This window comes from Monodon monoceros, unplaced genomic scaffold (genome assembly GCF_005190385.1).
Source record: "Monodon monoceros isolate NGI ecotype Baffin Bay Population unplaced genomic scaffold, NGI_Narwhal_1 Super_Scaffold_22, whole genome shotgun sequence".
In the NCBI taxonomy this organism is placed as follows: Eukaryota; Metazoa; Chordata; class Mammalia; order Artiodactyla; family Monodontidae; genus Monodon; species Monodon monoceros.
In genome coordinates, this window is record NW_021703779.1 from 12,228,680 (window position 1) to 12,238,870 (window position 10,191).

Below are 10,191 nucleotides of genomic sequence, written 5' to 3' on the forward strand. Positions count from 1 at the left end.
AGAGAAGAGGAATGAGTGGAGGCAGAAACATGTCTCAGGAATTCTAAGAAGCCCTCAAGTACTTTTGATCTCATGTTGTTTATGAGGCATGAAGCTTGCAGGAACTGGAGTAAGACTGATGCAACTTACGTTGTATTGTCAAGTAGTTACTGGGGAAGCTATTGTGATTCACGTGCTCAGTGAAGTCATTTACAGTAATAGAAGAGTGACTTAAGCTCCTGCAAATTTACAGAAAAGCCATATGCGATGAGTATGCATAAGAAATAAAGGTGCAGTATGAGGGTGCGTCAAATCAGACACACGGGTGTTTGCTATGCCTTAATTTACCTTCATGGCTAATAACACTACTATTTTGAGTGACACAGTTACCTAGAGAACAGTGGACTCACTGAAGATGGCGAAAATTCTGGCTACTGTGGCAGGTTGACAGAGAAGTGTGGAGTGGATACTGGGGACAGAAGGACATTTTGTAGCACCCTGAATAAGAAATCATAATGGCTACATAATCTCTTTTTATGTAAGAGCGGCCCTCTGCATTTGTAAATATTGGTTAAGCAAGTAATGATAAATGTTCTGCTTGTGAAATGCCCCAGCACCCCAAAATGTGCCTATGTGTATTCCCCCCTTTCACTGAGTACATTGAGCCATTAGCCTCAATTTTCTAGGAATCTGAGTTCAATTAGTATTCAGTATACACTGTCTCATACTGGTTTAGCAGTCCCTCCAAAACTCAGTTCCAGAAAATAACTGAGATGTAATCCCCTATCTTGGCTGGCTTGGGCTTATGTTCAGTTGTGCTGCAACTGACATGACGAGAAATGTTATATAATGCTCCACATTATCTCCTATGTTGGAAGATAAGATGACGTACAGAAGAGGCCTGTGGCTATAATGGAGTGGGGTTGAATAGGGGGAAAATAGTTATACAAATTTTTCAAGTTCCATGCCTCCAAAGATAAACGTTAGATTTTGTATGCTAATAGAGAAAGGAATAGATCTGTCTCCGATACTTTTTTACTTTCTAGAATAACAAATAGTACGAAATACCTGTGTCATATTTCTGTTGCAATACAGATGTCAAAAATGGTAACAGCTTTTTTTTCCGCTACATAATCACAAATCGATATTGCCTAATACAAATTCTAATCCCCTCTGTACCTCCTTCCAAACAGGTTCATTTGATTATATCCCGTTATTTATTAGCTACTGCTATCACTGTAATGCCATGACATTAAACACTAGGACACACAAATATATTCTACATTCTACTAGACAGCTAAAGTACTGGTGGCACACTGCAAGCAGATAATGTGAAAACATAAGACATTTAGCCTCCAACTACTCATTGCTGCCAAAAGAATAGTCATTTACTTTCAAAATGAGAGCTTGAGGTTTTTTACAAATTTGTTATTCATTCTTATTAGCCATTGTGATTTTACATGGTCAAAACTATTGTTAAAAAGGAGATCAATCAAGACGGTAGAATAGGAAGACATGGAAGTCACCTCCCCCCATGAACACATCAAAAATATATCTACATATGGAACAATTCTCATTGAAAACTAACTGGAAACTGGCAGAAAGACTCCTGTACAACCAACGCTATAAGAAAGATACATATGGAATTGGGTAGGAAGGGAAGAAAAGCAATCAGGTCAGGACCTATGCCCCTGGGAGGGGACTCAGAGGAAAAGGGAGAACACATGAACAGACGCCCGCCTTGGGGAGTGAGCAGTGAGAACCACAATTGGAAGCCCCAGTCCTGGCATCCTGCACAGGGAAGACAAGCCCCCTTGGCTGCTTGAAGGACCACTGGGACTAACAGGAGGGCTGGGGGAAGCCTGGACCCCGCTCCTGAGGAACATGCATGTGCACGAGGGCTTGTGCACTGGCTTGCTCCTGGGGCAGGGCAGAGAGGGTGGTGAGAGGACTGCTCCAGTGGCTGCCAAGTTTCCCACAACTGCCTCGGTGCATGCTCCAACAAAGCTTACTCCACGTCGCAGTGTGGTATGGAATCTAGGGCTGCCACAACCAGAGAAAAAAACTTGGTTGTGGGATGCAGAGATGACCCAGTCCCAGGGCAGAGCCTGGGTGAGGCGGCAGTAGCCAGTGTTGGCACTTACTCAAACGTCATATCAGAAGCAGCCCAGAACTCTGATGATGGCCACTCCACCACAGCTTACCCTAATACACAAAGAGAGTCCACACCGGCCCCGCCTGCCCTGCAGTGCAGCTCCACAAAAGCGCAGGGATGGCAGAGACTGGGGTAAGTGATTAGCAGTGAGGGACAAAGGGGACTTGGACCCGAGGCTGCATCTGAGCAGGTCGAGGGAAACAACTGCTGGCACCTGTACTGGCAGCACATCGGAGACAGCTCAGACATCTGTCTGTGGCAAAAATGAGCCGAGACTCCACACGGGCCTCCCTTGCCTCAGCAATCCCCAGCTCTGGGGCAAAGGTCCCAGTGCTAGAAAAGGGGAAAGTAGACACTTAAAGGGAACAGAGCCAGATCAGGCCCAACCCTCAGGGCTTCTACTCCAGCAACTTGGAGGGCAGTGATGGCCACTGAGCAGAAGGGAAGTCCCACCCCACACCCAGCTACAACTCTAGCCCCTCCATCTTCAGCCTCATGTCCTACCAAGGTGATAGCTAACAGCACATCCTGAGGAAAGACTTGGCTTATGTCCACATCAAATCTGCTCTCCCACCAAAGGCATTAGGCACATACAGTCTATAATATGAACACCCCTTCCAGACTGGAATAGATAACTGTTTCATTTAAATCCATAGAGGCAAAGAAAGTTAAGCAAACTAATAAGGCAGAGGAGCTACTCTCAGCTGAAACAGCAAGAGAAAACCACTGAAAATACATAATTAAACAGAAATAAATAACTTACCAGATAAAGAATTCAAAGCATTGCTAATAAGAATGTTAATTGAATTAGGGAAAAGAATAGATGAACAGAGTGAGAATGTTAACAAGGAACAAGAAAATATTTTAAAAACCCCAATCAGAAATAATGAATTCAATAACTGAAATAAAAAACACAGTAGAAGGAATGAGTAGCAGACTAAGTGACACAGAAGAACACATAAGTGATCTCGAAAACAGAGTAATGGAAACCACCCAATCAGAAAAGCAAAAAGAAAAACAAATTTAAAAAAATGACAACAGTTTATGAGATCTCTGACATAACATTAAGTGTACCAGTATTCAAATTATAGGGGCCCCAGAAGAAGAGAGAGAGAAGGGAATTGAAAATGTATGTGAGAAAATTATGGCTAAAGACTTCCCAAACCAGTGAAAAAGGAAACAAATGTCCAGGTACAGGAAGCACAGAGGGTCCCAAACAGTATAAACCCAGACAGACATATCATAATTAAAATGGTAAAGCTTAAAGATAAAGAGAATTTTAAAGGCAGCAAGATAAAAACAGAGCCATATACAAGGGAACCCCCATAAGGCTATCAGCTGATTTTTCTGCAGAAATTCTGCAGGTCAGAAGGGAGTGGCATGATATATTCAAAGTGCTGAAAGGGAAAAACCTGCAACCCAGGATACTACCCAGCAAGACTGTCATTTAGGATCCAAGGAGAGGTAAAAACTTCTTGGAAAAGCAAAAACTAAAAGAGTTCATCAATACTAAACCTACCATAAAGGAAATGTTAAAGGGTCTTCTCTAAGTGGAAAAAAGTAAGAATCCATAAGAAATGGAAAATCCAAAAAGAAAAGGCAAATATATACTAAGGACTAAGGATCTACCACTTAAATAAGCCAGTACAAATATTAAAAGACAAAAAATTGTAAAAGCAACTATAACTACAATAAACAGTTAAGGGATAAACATGAAGATGTAAAATGTGACATTAAAAACACAAAAGTTTCGGGAGGGGTGTAAAAAAATGTATATCTTTTATGAATGGAGAAAGAAGATGTGACACATATATACAATGGAATATTAGCCATAAAAAGAAACGAAATTGAACTATTTGTACTGAGGTGGTTGGGCCTAGAGTCTGTCATACAGAGTGAAGTAAGTCAGAAAGAGTAAAACAAATACCATATGCTAACACATATATATGGAATCTAAAAAAAAAAAAAAAAAAGGTCTGATGAACCTAGGGGCAGGACAGGAATAAAGATGCAGATGTAGAGAATGGACTTGAGGACACGGGGAGGAGGAAGGGTAAGCTGGGACGAAGTGAAAGAGTAACACTGACATATATACACTACCAAACGTAAAATAGATAGCTAGTGGGAAGCAGTCGCATAGCACAGGGAGATCAGCTCAGTGCTTTGTGACCACCTAGAGGGGTGGGATAGGGAGGGTGGGAGGGAGGGAGACGCAAGAGGGAAGAGATATGGAGATATATGTATACATATAGCTGGTTCACTTTGTTATACAGCAGAAACTCACACAATATTGTAAAGCAATTATATGCCAATAAAAGTGTTTTAAAAATGTAGATCTTTTAAAATGTGTTTGAACATAAATGACTATCAGTTTAAAACAAGTATAGTTACAGTTCAACATATATGAACCCCATGACAACCACAAATCGAAAACCTGCAATAGATACACAAAAACTAAAAAGAAAGGCACATGAGCATACTAAAGAATATCATCAAACTACAGGGGAAGAAACAAAAAGAAGAAGAAATGAACAGAGAAAAACTATAAAAACAACCAGAAAACAAGTAATAAAATGGCAATCAGTTCATACCTATCAATGATTACCCTAAACATGAATAGACTAAATGCTTCAATCAAAAGACATAGGGTGGGGACTTCCCTGGTGGTGAGGTGGTTAAGAATCTGCCTGCCAATGCAGGGGACACAGCTTCCAGCCCTGGTCCAGGAAGATCCCACATGCTGCGAAGCAACTAAGCCTGTGCACCACAACTACTGAGCCTGCACTCTAGAGCCCACGAGCCACAACTACTGAGCCCGTGTGCTGCAACAACTGAAGCCCGTGCACCTACAGCCCATGCTCCGCAACAAGAGAAGCCACCACAATGAGAAGCCTGCGCACTGCAACAAAGAGCAGCCCTCAGTTGTTGCAACTAGAGAAAGCCCGTGCACAGCAATGAAGACCCAACACAGCCAAAAATAAATTAAAAAACAAATTTATAAATAAAAAAAGATATAGGGTGGCTGATTGTATTAAAAAAAAAAGACCTATCTATATGCTGCCTACGAGACTCACTTCAGAACTAAAGACACAGACTGAAAGAGAGGGAATGGGAAAGGATATTTCATGCAAATGGAAATGGCAAGAAAGCAGGGGGTAGCAATACTCATACCAGACAAAACAGACTTTAAAACGAAGGCCGTAACAAAAGATAAAGAAGGGCATTATATAATGATAAAGGGATCAATACAAGAAGAAGATATTACACACATTAACATATACGCATCCAGTAAAGGAGCATCTAAACACAGAAAGGAAATATTAACAGGAATAGATGGAGAAATTGACAATAATACGATACTCGCAGGGAACTTAAATGCCCCATTTACATCAATGGACAGATCATCCAGATAGAAAATCAATAAGGCAACAGTGGTCTTAAATGACACGTTATACCAGTGGGATTTGATAGTACCTACAGGAAATTCCATCCCAAAATGGCAGAATACATATTCTTTTCAAGTGCACATGGAACGTTTTCCAGGACAGATCACAAGCTAGGCCACAAAGCAAGTCTCAGCAAATTTAAGAGGATAGAAATTATTTCAAGCATCTTTTCTGACCACAACAGTGTGAAGCTGGAAATCAGTTACAGAAAGAAAAATGAGAAAAGAACAAACACGTGGACACTAAACAACATGCTACTAAACTACCAATGGGTCAATAAAGGAATGAAAGAGGAAATAAGAAAATACATTGAGACAAATGAAAATGGAAAGACAACTTTCCACCACAACTTTCCAAAATCTATGGAATGCAGCAAAAGCAGTTCTAAGAAGGAAGTTTATTAGCAATACAGGCCTTCCTGAAGAAACAAGAAAAATCTCAAATAAACAGCATAACCTACCACCTAAAAGAATTAGAAAAAGGACAAAAAAGCCCAAAGTCAGCAAAAGGAAGGAAATAATAAAGATCAAAGAGGAAATAAAAATAGAGACCAAAAGTAAGAAAGAAAAGATCAATGAAAGCAAGAGCTAATTTTTTGAAAAGATAAACTTGATAAACTTTTAGCCTGGTTCACCAAGAAGAAAAGAGAAGACCCAAATAAACAACATAATAAGTGAAAGAAGAGAAATAACAACCAATGCCACATAGATACAAAACTCGTAAGAGAATACTACAAACAGTATATGCCAACAAATTGGACAACCTCGAAGAAATGGACAAATTTCTAGAAGCATACACCTGCCAAGACTGTATCAAGAAGAAACAGACAATTTGAAAAGACCAATCACTAGCAATGAAATTAAATTTGTAATTAAAAAACTCCCATCAGACAAAAGTCCAGGACCAGATGGCTTCACAAGAAAATTCTACCAAACATATAAAGAGAGCTAATACCTATACTTCTTCAAATATTCCAAAAAACTGAAGGGAACACAACATTCCAAATTCAGTCTATGAAGCCACCATTACCCTGATACCAAAACCAGAAAAAGACACTACAAAGAAAGAAAATTACAGGCCAATATCACTGATGAACATAGATGCAAAACTCCTCAACAAAATGTTAGCAAACTGAAGCCAACAATATACAAAAAGGTTCATACACCATGATCAACAGGGATTTATTGCAGGGACTCAAGGATAGTTCAATATTCGCAAATTAACCAATGTGATACATCACATTAGCAAAAAGAAGGATAAAAATCACATAATCATCTCAACAGACCCCCCCAAAAACAGCATTTGACAAAATTCAACATCCATTCATGATAAAAACTCTCATCAAAGTGGACATAAAGGGAACATATGTCAATATAATAAAGACCATTTAGGACAAACCCATAGCTAGAGAGGGGAAAGATGGCGGAAGAGTAAGACGTGGAGATCAACTTCCTCCCCACAGATACATCAGAAATAGATCTACACGTGGAAAAACTCCTACAGCACACCTACTGAATGCTGGCAGAAGACCTCAGACCTCCCAAAAGGCAAGAAACTCCCCACGTACCTGGGTAGGGCAAAAGAAAAAGAAAAACAGAGACAAAAGAATAGGGACGGGACCTGCACCAGTGGGACGGAGCCATAAAGGAGGAAAGGTTCCCACACACTAGGAAGCCCCTTCGCGGGTGGGGACTGCGGGTGGCGGAGGGGGGGGGGCTTCGGAGCCACAGAGGAGAGCGCAGCAACAGGGGTGTGGAGGGCACAGCGGAGAGATTCCCGCACAGAGGATCGGTGCCAACCGGCACTCACCAGCCCAAGAGCTTATACCTGCCGGGGCAGGCGGGGCTGGGAGTTGAGGCTCGGGCTTCGGTCGGAGGGAAGGGACAGGACTGCGGTTGGCGGCATGAACATAGCCTGAAGGGGTTAGTGCACCACGGCTAGCCGGGAGGGAGTCCAGGAAAAGTCTGGACCTGCCGAAGAGGCAAGAGACTTTTTCTTCCCTCTTTGTTTCCTGGTGCGCGAGGAGAGGGGATTAAGAGCGCTGCTTAAAGGAGCTCCAGAGACGGGCGCGAGCCGCGGCTAACAGCGCAGACCCGAGACGGGCATGAGACGCTAAGGCTGCTGCTGCCGCCACCAAGAAGCCTGTGTGCGAGCACAGGTCACTCTCCACACCCCCCTTCCAGGGAGCCTGTGCAGCCCGCCACTGCCAGGGTCCCGTGATCCAGTGACAACTTCCCCAGGAGAACGCACGGCACGCCTCAGGCTGCTGCAACGTCATGCTGGCCTCTGCTGCCGCATGATCGGCCCACAATCTGTACCCCTCCCTCTCCCGAGCCTGAGTGAGCCAGAGCCCCCAAATCAGCCGCTCCTCTAACCCCGTCCTATCTGAGCAAAGAACAGACGCCCTCTGGCGACCTACACGCAGAGGCGGGGTCAAATCCGAAGCTGAACCCCGGGAGCTGTGAGAACAAAGAAGAGAAAGGGAAATCTCTCCCAGGAGCCTCAGGAGCAGAGGATTAAATCTCCACAATCAACTTGATGTACCCTGCATCTGTGGAATACCGGAATAGACAACGAATCATCCCAAATTGAGGAGGTGGACTTTGAGAGCAAGATTTATTATTTTTTCCGCTTTTCCTCTTTTTCTGAGTGTGTATGTGTATGCTTCTGTGTGAGATTTGTCTGTATAGCTTTGCTTTCACCATTTCTCCTGGGATTCTATCAATCCGGTTTTTTTCTTTGTTTTTTGTTGTTTTTTCTTTTACTTTTTTAAAAAAATTTTTCTTAATAATTATTTTTTTATTTTAATAACTTTATTTTACCTTATTTTATTTTATCCTCTTTCTTTCTACTTTTTCTCGCTCTTATTCTGAGCTGTGTGGATGAAAGGCTCTTGGTGCTGCAGCGAGGAGTCAGTGCTGTGCCTCTGAGGTGGGAGAGCCAACGTCAGGACACTGGTCCACAAGAGACCTCCCATCTCCACAGAATATCAAACGGCGAAAATCTCCCAGAGATCTCCATCTCAAAACCAGCACCCAGCTTCACTCAACGACCAGCAAGCTACAGTGCTGGACATCCTATGCCAAACAACTAGCAACACAGGAACACAACCCCACCCATTAGCAGAGAGGCTGCCTAAAATCATAATAAGTCCACAGACACCCCAAAACATACCACCAGGCGTGGACCTGCCCACCAGAAAGACAAGATCCAGCCTCATCCACCAGAACACAGGCACTAGTACCCTCCACCAGGAAGCCTACACAACCCACTGAACCAACTTTAGCCACTGGGGACAGACACCAAAAACAACGGGAACTACGAACCTGCAGCCTGCAAAAAGGAGACCCCAAACCCAGTATGATAAGCAAAATGAGAAGACAGAAGAACACACAGCAGATGAAGGAGCAAGATAAAAACCCACCAGACCTAACAAATGAAAAGGAAATAGGCAGTCTACCTGAAAAAGAATTCAGAATAATGATAGTAAAGATGATGCAAAATCTTGGAAACAGAATAGAGAAAATGCAAGAAACATTTAAAAAGGACCTAGAAGAACTAAAGAGGAAACAAGCAACGATGAACAACACAATAAATGAAATTAAAAATACTCTAGATGGCCTCAATAGCAGAATAAATGAGGCAGAAGAACAGATAAGTGACTTGGAAGATAAAATAGTGGAAATAACTACTGCAGAGCAGAACAAAGAAAAAAGAATGAAAAAAACTGAGGACAGTCTCAGAGACCTCTGGGACAACATTAAACGCACCAACACTCAAATTATAGGGGTTCCAGAAGAAGAAGAGAAAAAGAAAGGGACTGAGAAAATATTTGAAGAGATTATAGTTGAAAACCTCCCTAATATGGGAAAGGAAATAGTTAATCAAGTCCAGGAAGCACAGAGAGTCCCATACAGGATAAATTCAAGGAGAAATATGCCAAGACACATATTAATCAAACTATCAAAAATTAAATACAAAGAAAACATATTAAAAGCAGCAAGGGAAAAACAACAAATAACACACAAGGGAATCCCCTAAAGTTAACAGCTGATCTTTCAGCAGAAACTCTGCAAGCCAGAAGGGAGTGGCAGGACATATTTAAAGTGATGAAGGAGAAAAACCTACAACCAAGATTACTCTACCCAGCAAGGATCTCATTCAGATTTGATGGAGATATTAAAACCTTTACAGACAAGCAAAAGCTGAGAGAGTTCAGCACCACCAAACCAGCTTTACAACAAATGATAAAGGACCTTCTCTAGGCAAGAAACACAAGAGAAGGAAAAGACCTACAATAACAAACCCAAAGCAATTAAGAAAATGGGAATAGGAACATACATATCGATAACTACCTTAAATGTAAATGGATTAAATGCTCCCACCAAAAGACACAGACTGGCTGAATGGATACAAAAAGAAGACCCATATATGGTGTCTACAAGAGACCCACTTCAGACCTAGACACACATACAGACTGAAATGGAGGGGATGGAAAAAGATATTCCCTGCAAATGGAAATCAAAAGAAAGCTGGAGTAGCAATTCTCATATCAGAAAAAATGGACTTTAAAATATAGACTATTACAAGAGACAAAGAAGGACACTACAT

General features: G+C 41.8%; 1 protein-coding gene across 5 annotated transcripts in view; it reads left to right on the plus strand.

The window, feature by feature from the left end:
* GLRA2 (glycine receptor alpha 2) overlaps positions 1 to 10,191 on the plus strand; it is a 200,542-nt gene that overhangs the window by 74,334 nt on the left and 116,017 nt on the right. The gene's annotated exons all lie outside the window — the stretch shown is intronic.